We start from the raw sequence: 12,283 nt of genomic DNA, 5'->3' as shown, positions 1-12,283 counted from the left end.
AATGGCGATAAATGGTTTTTGCAAGTAAAATTATTGGATGCTTCTGAAAATAATCGAGATCAGAATTTCTCTATGCTGATATCCTGATTGTCAAGAAAAGAAGAAAAGCATTTTAATTTACTCTTTACAGGGATAATTTAATTTTCAGTCATTTTATTTCGGATGTGAATGTTTGCCTTAGAACGACCTTTATCAAAAAAGCCTCAGATTTATCAAGTTCATTAGTCAGCAGATCTACCTTTCTCCTGAGATTTCTAACGTTAGAGCAAAACCTGAAAATAAAGTTTAAAACCCATAAAATATGCAAAATATTGTTACTTATATTAAGAGGGTAATTCACAATATTATCATTTCCTGTGATAGAAATTGAGCAATTATTATTCTCGAGATTACATCTTTTTTTTAGTTCAGCATTGCACTCTTCTTCGAAAAGAAATTGTTCTTCACAAGTATTAGGAACATCAATGTCTCTAGACATCAGCCAACCAGGTGCATTAAAACATAAGCGAGCAGATGATATTTCTGAGGGCAACTGTCCTCTGCTAGCACAATCAACGGAGTTTTTCTTGCTAGGAACATAATATGCCATCAATCGATAGGAAGAAGCTGTAGTATTTTTGAAACACGGTCTGAGACAAAAATTTTTCACCTTCCCGGTTAAGAAGAATGCCACGAAAACAATATGTCAGAGTCTGTCTATTAGGGATATTTAAGCGCAATGCATTTGAACAGTCTTTATTAGACGAGCTAATAAAACTGCAGCGCAGGGTTCAAGTTCGTGGTAGTGTAGCACATTTGAGAAGCGCAACTTTTGTTTTTGCAGCTAGCAACTTCGTTAGTTATAGATACAGTTGAATGATTGTATAATGATCGTAAATATCGGCAACTGCGATCTAACAACTGCGGCATAAGCTTTCATTGATGCATTCAAGATAATGCACGACTAATGTTTGCATCCGTAACAAATGTAATATCATTCTTACAAATTACGTACGATTAACACTAGATTTGAGGCCCGGTGGCGCAGCGGCTAGCACATCGCGCAGCGCACCACAGGTCTGGAGTTTGATCCATGGGCTGGGCAAGGTTGACTCAGCCTTTCATTCCTTGAGAGGTTCGATAAAATGAGTATCAAGTTCGCTTGGAGACTAAACGCCGGGGATCCTGCGACAAGCTGATCACTTGTCCAGGCAAAATGCACAAGCACCCCGGGAGGACGGTCTAACAAGCAGATATCAGGGCACTGGCCGGCCATGGATCTCTAAGGGCTGTTTGTGCAGCCGAGTTTAGTTTAGGACTAGATTTAGAGACTCGTCATTTTAACAGATTTCAGACTTCATGAGCAAAACTACAAAAACCATTATTTTTAGTTTTCCAATTTATGCTGAAAATTATACTGGTAATGAGATAAATACATATACAAATTTATTTCCTTTTCAGCCCTTTAGTTTCAAAGATTTGTATAATGTACATCTATCTCTACGGATACCTGTCATTCTTCATTTCGATGGGTAAGCTAGTTTCATTAATCGTAATAAACTGGGTTTTTCTATGAAATAATTTTTCTGATGACAAATGGTAGTTAAAGCATGGATACTACATAAAAATCGTAATTCCATGGAGATATTAACGTACCGCGGTTCGCTAGGGGAACGAACTGTGACTGTATATCAACCGTACGTGCCTAAAGCGTAAACATAAAGCTTTAGGCTCAAGACCAAGGAACGATCTGCAGTAGTTGAGTTCCAGTCAATGTGTCAATATGTTTTAGAGAGTGAGATTAAACACTAACGAGAAGAAAGTATTACGTTATTATGAGTATTAGCAATATCATTATAGAATTAGAGGAAAGTACTGGTTTTACTTTATTCTAAACAAATACCCTTCTTTAGCCATCCTAAGTAATTCAAGAAGATATACTGAATTTCTAGAGAGAATAGTTAGTATCAGCTAAGATTACTATGGTATAAGCTCTGGTAAGTCTGTTAACACTAGAACTATCATAGGGTTTTTTTACACCGATAAAAACAACTACAAATCAGCCAGGCTAACTGTAATCGGTAGTTTTAGTAATTAGGATTGCAAGTATTTTTTAAATAAATTATTTTATCTAAGAAAACACGTGGTTTCCTATATCTTCAATTTTATGGGTGTCCATAAATGTAGGTATAAAAAATGTCCGTAACATAGTATTCATCATCCAACAGCACAAGCTCAGGGAGGAGGATTTAAATATCGAAATACTCGGGCTCTGGGTCCAACCTCCCTCGAAACTGATCTGAATTTCGAGCTGTAAACTGATACGAAATAAATTTTTAATATGAGAAGACTTATCAATATTTATTGAAATTAATATGAAGGCAACATGAGATGTAAAATGGTGGAATGAGGAGACGACGGGTGTAGATAAGAGTTAAAATACAGTTGTCTAAGAGTTCTCATGAGGTATTCACAAAATCAAAATGGTCTCACTACATGGTACATAGAGTAAGTGGAACCATAACAGGTTGATACAGAAGGATATACTATTATACACTAACATACAAAATTCAAGACAATATGTACATAATGCAGTTGCGAGTGATTCTTATATTATCCTTAATATGGCTACTAGCCGTTTAGCATTATCTGGCGAGCAATAATCGTAATTATAAACAGGAATAATGGAATGACTATTTTCTTTAAATCCTCTATGAAAGCTGTGCTCGTGACCAGTTGGTGATAGATACCTGCGCGTAGCTGAAGAACACTCAGTTCTGCCTGGGTTTTTGTTTTTCTGAACATACAACGGGCTGATGGAGATTTGTCTTAGGGTACAGTTTTGGGTTCGTTGTAGTTCTTTTCTGTTGGTACGGCATGAATATGCCAATACAAGATTAGCATAATAAAGCGCAGGATGCAATATGGTTTTGTAAATGAGTTACTTACGCTACTCCAGTTAAAGGAAAATATCTAGCTTTAAGCCCTTGGAACTTCTGGATAATATAATATATAAGTGGGGTCCATGAAAGATTTTGGCGAAGAATCACTCCAAGATTGGGGATTCGGCTAGGCCAGGTAAAGATGTAGAGATGAAGATTGCAGTAATTTTCTTCTTTTTTCTTTTAAATTGTATTGAAGTATATTTGTCGAGGTTTATCTTAATTTTCCATCATGCAACCAAGGTCTCAAATGAGTGAATGTGGTTTTGTAATGCTTGCATTGCTGGTCAAAGAAAACCATTTTGTGACAGAATGGCAGTGTCGTTTGCATATACTGCTAATATGGTGTTGGGTTTTTGTACTGAGATCTGTGGTACACCAGCCAATATAGCTTGGCGGAAAGAGTTCGTGTTAGAGATGTGAACGACAAAATTTCTACCTTTTAGATAGAATTTGATGATCTGTTGCTTGTGATCCACACGGTGAATAATTTGTGAATGAGGTCGTCCAGCCAGACTGTATCAAAAGCTTTGGCTATGTCAATCCAAATAATACCAAAAGCTTTGGCTATGTCAATCCAAATAATATCAAAAGCTTTGGCTATGTAAGTTCAATAGAAAGAATCCAACAGTAGACTTCTTATGCTGTTGCTCAACCACCCTAGAGAGTCATGATATTTTTGGTTTAAAATGAATGAGTTTAGTCTTGCCAGTATTGCCGTCTTGATGATGGATGATGAAAACCCGATAGGTTGGCAGCTTTCTCCTTAAATCGAAGGCCTATGCTTTAAAATAGGTGACATGACGGCTGCCTTCCACGATATTGGATAACACACTAGCGATAATATTAATAATCTTCGTAAGATGGAAAACTATCTTCAGGGCAACTTCTTAATAATTTTGTTAGTGACTTTATCCAATTAAGGGCACTTTCTACTGCTAAGCTTTCTGGTAACGCCGCAGACTACTAAGCTTTCTGGTAACAACACGCAGACAACATTAGTACAGTATTCTTTTCTGAGAAAAGAATACTGTACTAATGTTGCCTGCGTGTGGATAGGGTATAAACTGATGCAATATGTGTGCGACCTTATGTTGTGTCTGATCAACTTAAATGTTGTTTGTGCCAAACTGAGTTTTCAGATGCGAAGCTGAAAGTTCTGCTTTCTCGGTTTCATACAGTGGATCCTATTTGGGCCATTAAAGAGCTTTTTCGCTTTTCGTCAGACGTGCCGTAGCCCACCAAATGGATAGCCCGCCCGATCTTAGAGTATTAGATAGCTCGCCCGATAGACTAAGCGAGATGATACAGTTCATCCAGTTCAGTTGTACTTGTTGGTTGGCAATAAACGTGACAATGTAATAAAGTCTATTCAGTTCTCTCTTATCTTAAAAGTTTCTCGTTTTTTGCCACTTTCTGCGAGTTCCTTTGTTGGATGAAATTATTTCAGTTGTTCTCATTTTCGTCTTAGGTACTTTGGTCGAGGCATTTTCATTGCTCCGGCACCTACGTGTTTGACTTTACAGTGTTTCATATCCTTCGATTTCTGAGTTATTTTTGAGGTTATTGTAATGGCTGTACTTCTGGACCATTCCTGGAATTAAATTACATAGCTATACTATGAAGAGATTATATAGAGCAATGCATACTGTAGATATTAGTTTGAGTTAGCAGGCACGGCTCCAGCATTTTCGATGCCCTAAGCGATCATGACGGTTGGCGCCTTGTATAAATAAAATATATTAATAATTGAAAATGAAATGCAAATTTACCTTGCCGCTGTACCTTCCGCACTAGGCAGCTACCTATGCATGGAGCTAGCTAGTAAGTTAGTAACCTAGCCAAAATTCCGGTGCACATGTGTGGCCTACCTACATTCATGAGGAGCTAAATTTACATATATAAACAGTCGTTTCGGCAAAAAAAAAAAAAAAAAAAAAAAAAAAAAGGTGCAGGAAGGGTACTGATATTAAAAATACAGTGTCTCCCATGCTCCAGCTGTGGTATGCAATATGGTTACAAAAATTGGGTTTACAAAACTCTTACGTAAGAATACGAAATATGCTGATACTATAGTGGGGCAGAATTCAGTTAACTAGCTTACTGGGCATTCCTCGTTCCGCTTCAACATAGCACTACAAGTCCGTAAACCCTGTCCTCGAACCTTGGAAGGATTGGCACCAACGCACCTGGTGTAACACCGACACCAGAGCGTCAGTGGTTATCGATTTGCTACCTACCAGTCACAAGGGCTGCCCGTAGCACAAGGACAATACCCAGAAAACCCGCGACGCTACCTCAGGCTACTAGAGCCTTGAGCTCTAGGACTTGCCAGACCCATGGCCCGACCAATAAGTGATCTTTACGAGGCCTTTAGAACCACTAGGTTCATAATTTGTATACCCCGTGGCTGAGACTGCCTAGGTACAGATCCTAGCCAGTAGCTTCGCAGAGTTCTCTACGTCGATCCCCGTGGGGGGGGGGCGAGGAATTTAGTTAAAATGTTGATAACTGAATAACAATGTATTCGAAAATATAAGTGATTCGATTACAGTGTAATTAATTTCGCTTATATCACAATTGTATTATAAAAAAAAAGTTAAAATGAAAATAAGATCTTTGTTGGAACAAGAGCAACGTTTCTGTTAACGTAATCTGTTACGTCTGCAATTAGCGTAATGTTATTTACTTATTTTTCGATATCTAAAATATCAAGTTAATACATTCAAACAATAATTAAAGGAAATGAGACAAACTAACTTTTGAACTTTATCGATACGGAAGCCGTTAATGTGCACTACCTAGATAAAATGCGAAAAACTCTTAATTCCGAAATTTTTGAGGAGCAAATCAATTTATCAGCAGATTAGCTAGGTAAATATGCACATTAACAACTTTCGAGTTTTAGCGGTAATCACAAGGCTTAAGGTTCTAAATAGTATAATCAACATTATAATTCCTATAGGCCCCCAAACTCTCTCTTTCCTCCTCGTTTTCTTGAATATTTATTGTTTGGAAATTTAATTTGGTTATTTACCAATTAAAAGAATATTTAAAAAATGAGAGGTATAAGCTCGGATTAATTGCTTTTTTGTTGCGATTCTTTTGATTTCAGTTATACCAATAAGCGTAAAAAGCGTATAAAATGTCTCTTTTCGATAAGCAAACAGTGTAAGTTTCAATTACTTTAGTACTCTTAATTTCATTTTATAATAAAATTTTATAAATATTTCTTCCTCTCTTCTTCATCGTCTTCTAACTGACTTTTTTAAATAACTGTAATTTCTTGAATGTTAATAAAAACTCAGGCTTTAGTAATAAAAATAAAAGATAAACATAATATGTAATTACATCTGAAAAAAAAATTCTCAATGCGTTAAAATAATTTATTCATTTTAAATAAGCTTTTAATTTCTATATATTCTTAAAATATTTAGCAAAAAAATTACATGATAGTAAAATAGAAAATTTGTTAACATGTGCAGTGCTTATAACATTCATTGAGAATACCAGGGTATTAGTTCGAAGCAGATTTGGGCATAATTGAAATACAACTGACTAAAAGCAATTGATTAATAATTGCAATGTAATTGCAAATATAAGTAATTCAACTGCAGTGTAATTAATTACATTGTAATTTCAATTATATATATTTCTAATTATACCATAACTGCGGCTACAATTACAATGTAATTGTAATTTGAAATCAATCAGTTACAATGTCATTGTAATTGTAAATCGGGAAATTACATTTTAATTGCAATTACAGTTCATTCAATTATAGTTTTATTATAAATCGTACAATTACAATGTAATTGCAATTAATTCAGTTACAATATAATCGCAACAATTGTTACAATTTCATTATAATTACAACTACAATAAAATTATAGCCGCAGTTATAATCATAAGTGAAACACCTGACGTGCTTTACGCAGAGTGAAGAGATTTCATTTAGTGTGATGGGGGTAGATTTTTCAAAACCACAAGTAGATAATGATTTTTTTGGGGGTGGGGGGTCAAGGTGAATTGTGCGAGATTTGCCAGTCCGGAGCGTAAACAAACTAGCTTGCGTGTCGACTCTTTCATATAGCCACGCGAAATTGGCAATATGAAAATATGGTGTTTTTCCAAGTTACATGGTGTCTCTAAGTTAGACGTACAGTAAGTACTGAAACTCGAGTAGCAAAACACGTCACTGAAAACACTGCGTTCCATATTGACAAAGAACAGCCGCATCCATAAAATCTAACTCCACGCTGGTGATTATTCACAGAAAGGAACTACGAGTTAACAAGTAAAAAGAGGAATTGGCTTAAGTGTTTCTTTTATCTAGTATTGGCAAAGGTGCAAGCAGTCCCACATATCCAAAAAGGAGGCACCGCAGTGAAATGCGTCCCTGAAAGAAGATATCGGAAAGCTGACCAACACATTTGTTACCGCTAAAGAGGTAATGTGCATATTAACGGCTCCCGTGTCGTTAAAGTTCAAAAGTTTGTTTCTCTCATTTGCTTTCCCTCTTCCTCCACTTTGTACATTACCTACTAGGCACTCACCAATCTACACATTGCCTACTAGACGCTGGTTAAACTGAAAATAAGATCTTTGCTGGAACAACAACAACGTTTCTGTACGCTTAAATTAACATAATGTTATTACAATGTTAATTTATTTATTTTTCGATATCTAAAAAAATCAAGTAAATACAATCAAACAATCAACAAATTAGAATCAATCCTCAATCAATTAAAAAACTGCAATATAAAGAATAAAACGGTTTACAATATTATAACAATTAAGAAAACTAATTTGCAAAAGATATGTACGCTCACTTATTAGTGCAATCTAAAAATTGGTGACACTTTGAATTACATAGTAACTGGATTTTGCGAAAAGCACACCTATATGAGGTACATTGAGATTTGCAGTAACGTTTTCTGAAACCCTGCGCGATCAACAATTTAAAAGTGTAAGTGGCGGCTGTTTTAAGCGTTCAGAAACGTTGTTGTTGTTCCAGCGAAGTTCTTATTCTCACTTTAACAAGTGCTTAGTAGGTAATGTGCAGATTATTTAGGTAATTTGAAGATTACCTAGCTAATTTCAGAAATGAAACAATTTTTCGCACTTTAACGGATCATCTTAGTTCATTTTTAGATTAGCTAGATAGTCTGCAGAATAAATGCTATCCGAACACAGTAAAAAGAAAACGCCTTGTCAGAATAAAGACACCATCAGCCAGGGCTTCCACGTATTGTAATCCATAAGCTGTCACTGACTCTTAACAGCAGAACTTTGAACGATCCCAAGAGTCAGAACACAGTATGATAAAAACGTCTGTAAAAATTCTCTACCGTCTTAAGGATGCGAAATAATCATGTCAAAAGGATCGCAGAATGTCAGCCAGAGTCTTTCCAAAAATTATGCATGAACCGTGCCTTTACCTTGGATGGCATGCGCATCGAATCACCGAACACTGAAATACTAAGAGATGCCACTGCTGCTAGAAATTTGGCCATACCCAATAGCAGTGTCCCAGCAAGGCATAATGCGCTTACTGTTCAGGAGACCACAATATCAAAGACTGTTATGTAAGGCGTCCCACGTGTATCAACACATGCCAACTACAACCTCCGCGCACATAGTAATACCCCTTGCAACCACCCAGCATGCCATGGAAAATGTCCAACGTACGTCAAATATGTCAAACGATTATGTCGAAGCGCAATATACTGCTAACTCATCAGCTTTTTTGTCTTTTTATTCACGACAAGGTATTAACAACATCTCAGTAAGACACCAAGATGGTCCAATACGCTGCACTCAAATAAATCTGCAACGAAAGAGGGCAGTGCCAACATCAAGCAGTAGCGCATGCCATACAATAGGACGTAGACTTTCTCCAAATACAAGATGCGTATTGCATAGAAAGAGTAGCGGTTCAGCTTCCCCCTCTCATAGAGAATTATACAAGCCTCAAACCTCAACAATGAACAAACCCGTCGAGCTGCCATAGTTTGCTGTTATGCATCGTGGTCTCCCATTAATATCACCACTGACTGAGATCATACAACCATCCTGCTGAAAACTAACAGTTTCACAGTGATGCTGAGCGCCTACTTCTCATCTGAACAGTAATCGCAGAGATTCTATTGCAGATACCATCGTAGCCTTGGATAATTTAAATTCCAAATGTCCCGTTGCGCCTCACATTATAGGAGGCTACTTTAATGCTCATCATACCATTTGGGGTTACAGCACCAGCAACAATAAATGAAAAATAAGACCTGGAAGACTACATTGCTTCCCGCAACCTCCATATTCACAATCTCATAAACGCACCGCCCACCTTTGACAACACAGGCTGGCCGTATCTCACAATCTCCAGTAATAATGAATTGGGAAATCTCTGATGCTGAAACCTCCTCTGATGGCAAGCACATTCATTTCGTCATTAGTAAAAGCACTTTCAATACTATCCTTAAGCTCCCGGGCAATAAAACACGTCCACTGAAAAGACAACTCACTAACCTTTTGACTCTTGAAGAATCGTGTTTGAACAATTGTAAAAATCAAACGAATCTAGATAATTTCACAATCCAACTTACCCAGAAACTACAGAATTGCTGCGATTCCATCCTTCCCATATGTACTGCAAAAACACTGAAAGAGATCTCGTGGTGGACCAAAGACCTCCGTCAACAGAAGCAGAAGTGCAGAGCGCTAAGGAGGAGGTTCACCAAAGCAACATCTGAAGAAAAAGAAGCTCACCTTCGAAGAGAGAAAGAGGCTCACTTTTTGTCCTCTATAGACAGGATAGGTCCAATTACAAGGCAGCATACTAACAGCTAAAGTCACAAACTTCTGCACTTTAAATGCTAATCCTACGGTATCCTTCACAAAATAGAAACAATTAAAATTTTTCGCTCGAACCAACTATACCTACAGAATCATACTAAAAATCTCCATGCCGACCGTACATCTCGTACGGCCAGTCATTATAGATACCATCCTCCCAGCACATGATCCAACCTGTAATATTCCCCAGCCAACTACAAACACATGCCAACTACTACCAGCAGACAGCCATATGAGATAACAACTGTGCTCCTTCCACCAATAACGATGTACCTTTTAGCATTGAAAGAAATCAGCCAAGTTTATCGTTTACTGTCTAAGAAAGAGGGCCCTGGTCCTGATAGATTTGATTGTAACATTCTTAAACTAGCCTTCAGCTCTCGCCCTCCTCTTTCAACATCTATCACATCTTCGACAGCTATCTGATGGAAAAGCTCTCATTGCGGTAAATAATACTGACCTCACCATCAAGTCTCAAGAACATGGGTGTCCTCAGTGCTCCTGTCAGGCCCCTCACTTTGGAATCTAATTTTCAACTTTATACTAGCTCCTCAGAGGCTAGAATACAGGTATTTAATTGCACACGCAGCTGACGTTGCGTTCCGGTCAATGGTCGCACCAGGAAAGAGCTAAAACTTCGAGGTACGAAAATTTGCAACCATTTCACAGCTCTATGCAATAGTTTAAAACTGCAGATCTCAATTGAGAAAACAGAGCACTTATCAACCCAAATTCAGGCATCAACACTACCCGCAAACCCTGCATCAAACTGGTAGGGAGAAACATCAAGGTGGTTCAAGAATTTAGGTACCTGGGGTTTATTTGGGACAAAGGTCTTACCTGGCTACCGCATCTACGGGCAGTGCGCTCCAGAACTCATGCTATTGCTCGTAAAGTTCACCAATTACAGGGGCTAAAACCGGCACATCAACAAGATCCTTTACTATACAGTCATTGAAAAAAATGGTCCTATATCCAGCCGCCGTATTGTCCTCTCCAATGCGGGCTGCAAACAGAAGTATCTCCTCATGATTTAACGCCCCTCTGCATTAAATATCTGTTAGGGGCATCGTACTACAGCCACCCAATGCCGCAATAGTACTCATGGGTTTGCTCCCATTGCACCTACGAGCGGAACAAGAGGCCACCATTGTTGGTATCTTGTAGTTATGGAAAGATGCAGCCTTCCACAACAACATACATAGCCATTTTTTCTACGAACATGAAAAACAGCTTAATCAATTGCACCCAGGTTACAAGGGACAAGGAATACATATCAGCATCAATAGCACAAGATCCCCACCTCATACCGCGCGATGAAGTTATTCTAAACTAACGGCTCAAAGACCGAGGAAGGAGTTGGCTGTGCTTATCTCCAATATAAGGACCACTAAATTACAAGTGTATCTGCCTATCGCTGCGATTACCCATCACTCGGGGTCTTCCTGAACATGTTTTTGGCGTCTTACACGAGATATTATACGATAAATCATGCTTACAGATAGATTCAGAAGTTTCAAAATTTCTTTCGAAACTTCATATGACACAAATGAAATTCTTACCGTGATATTTAACGTTTAGAATCCTATTAACTTCAGCATCAAAAAGTTGCATAGCTTTAGGCATACTTTAAACGCAGTTCAAATGATCCTTTAAGTTAAGAGGTTTGGATGAGGGCATTATATCATGTAAAAATTTCAAGCTTCCCATCATGATTGTTTCTGAAATATTTACTCGAATGCAAGCCACATGTGTTTTAAATAAACAAATTTTAATTTAATCTTATACATTTCTATTTTTTTAAACACGTAATCAAGTCTATAAACCTTTGGAGCAGAGCCTATCTCAATAATTGCTTGACTACCATCAAAACTGAATCAGATTTGAAGTAATTTATTGAAATTACCTCTTAAATTATGGCTGAAAGAAAATTTGATTTGCAAGGATGGGAGTACACTAACCCATCTGAACCTATAGTAAGTCCAACAAACATCCTAGGAATGAGTGGGACAGACATTGTGATACTCTTTCCATAAACATTCCTCATGTGAAAGGAGCAATGAACGTAGTAATCACAAAAAGAAATATTTTAACTGCTTAGCACAAAGTTTTTGGATCTTGTAGAAATAACTGTTCCGGTGATACTGCGTACACATAACTCTGGGTACAAAATTTGTAGGAATCTTAAAATTGGTTAGAACAAAGTTTATATAAAAACACTTCAAGATTTTCTAAAATGGCTAAATAAGCATGAATATTGGTAACTTGTAATTTGGTTTGTTTGATTATGGCAAACCACACTAAAGCTATCTGCCTAATGGGTGGGATGCCTTCATGGAGGGCTTTCTACAGGACACTCGCCCCTATATGCATTACATATAGAGAAAACCATGAAAATGCCCATGCATCCAGCTCGATTGCCTAGAATTGAACCTAGGTTGGAACTACCAGTGTTCAGCGATTTCAACATCTGGCCGCTGGTGTGCCTTGCAACATGTAAAGGTGAC

Source organism: Stegodyphus dumicola, chromosome 1, assembly GCF_044657685.1.
Source record: "Stegodyphus dumicola isolate Sdum_Otavi_A_Nest chromosome 1, ASM4465768v1".
In the NCBI taxonomy this organism is placed as follows: Eukaryota; Metazoa; Arthropoda; class Arachnida; order Araneae; family Eresidae; genus Stegodyphus; species Stegodyphus dumicola.
This window is presented reverse-complemented; position numbering follows the sequence as displayed.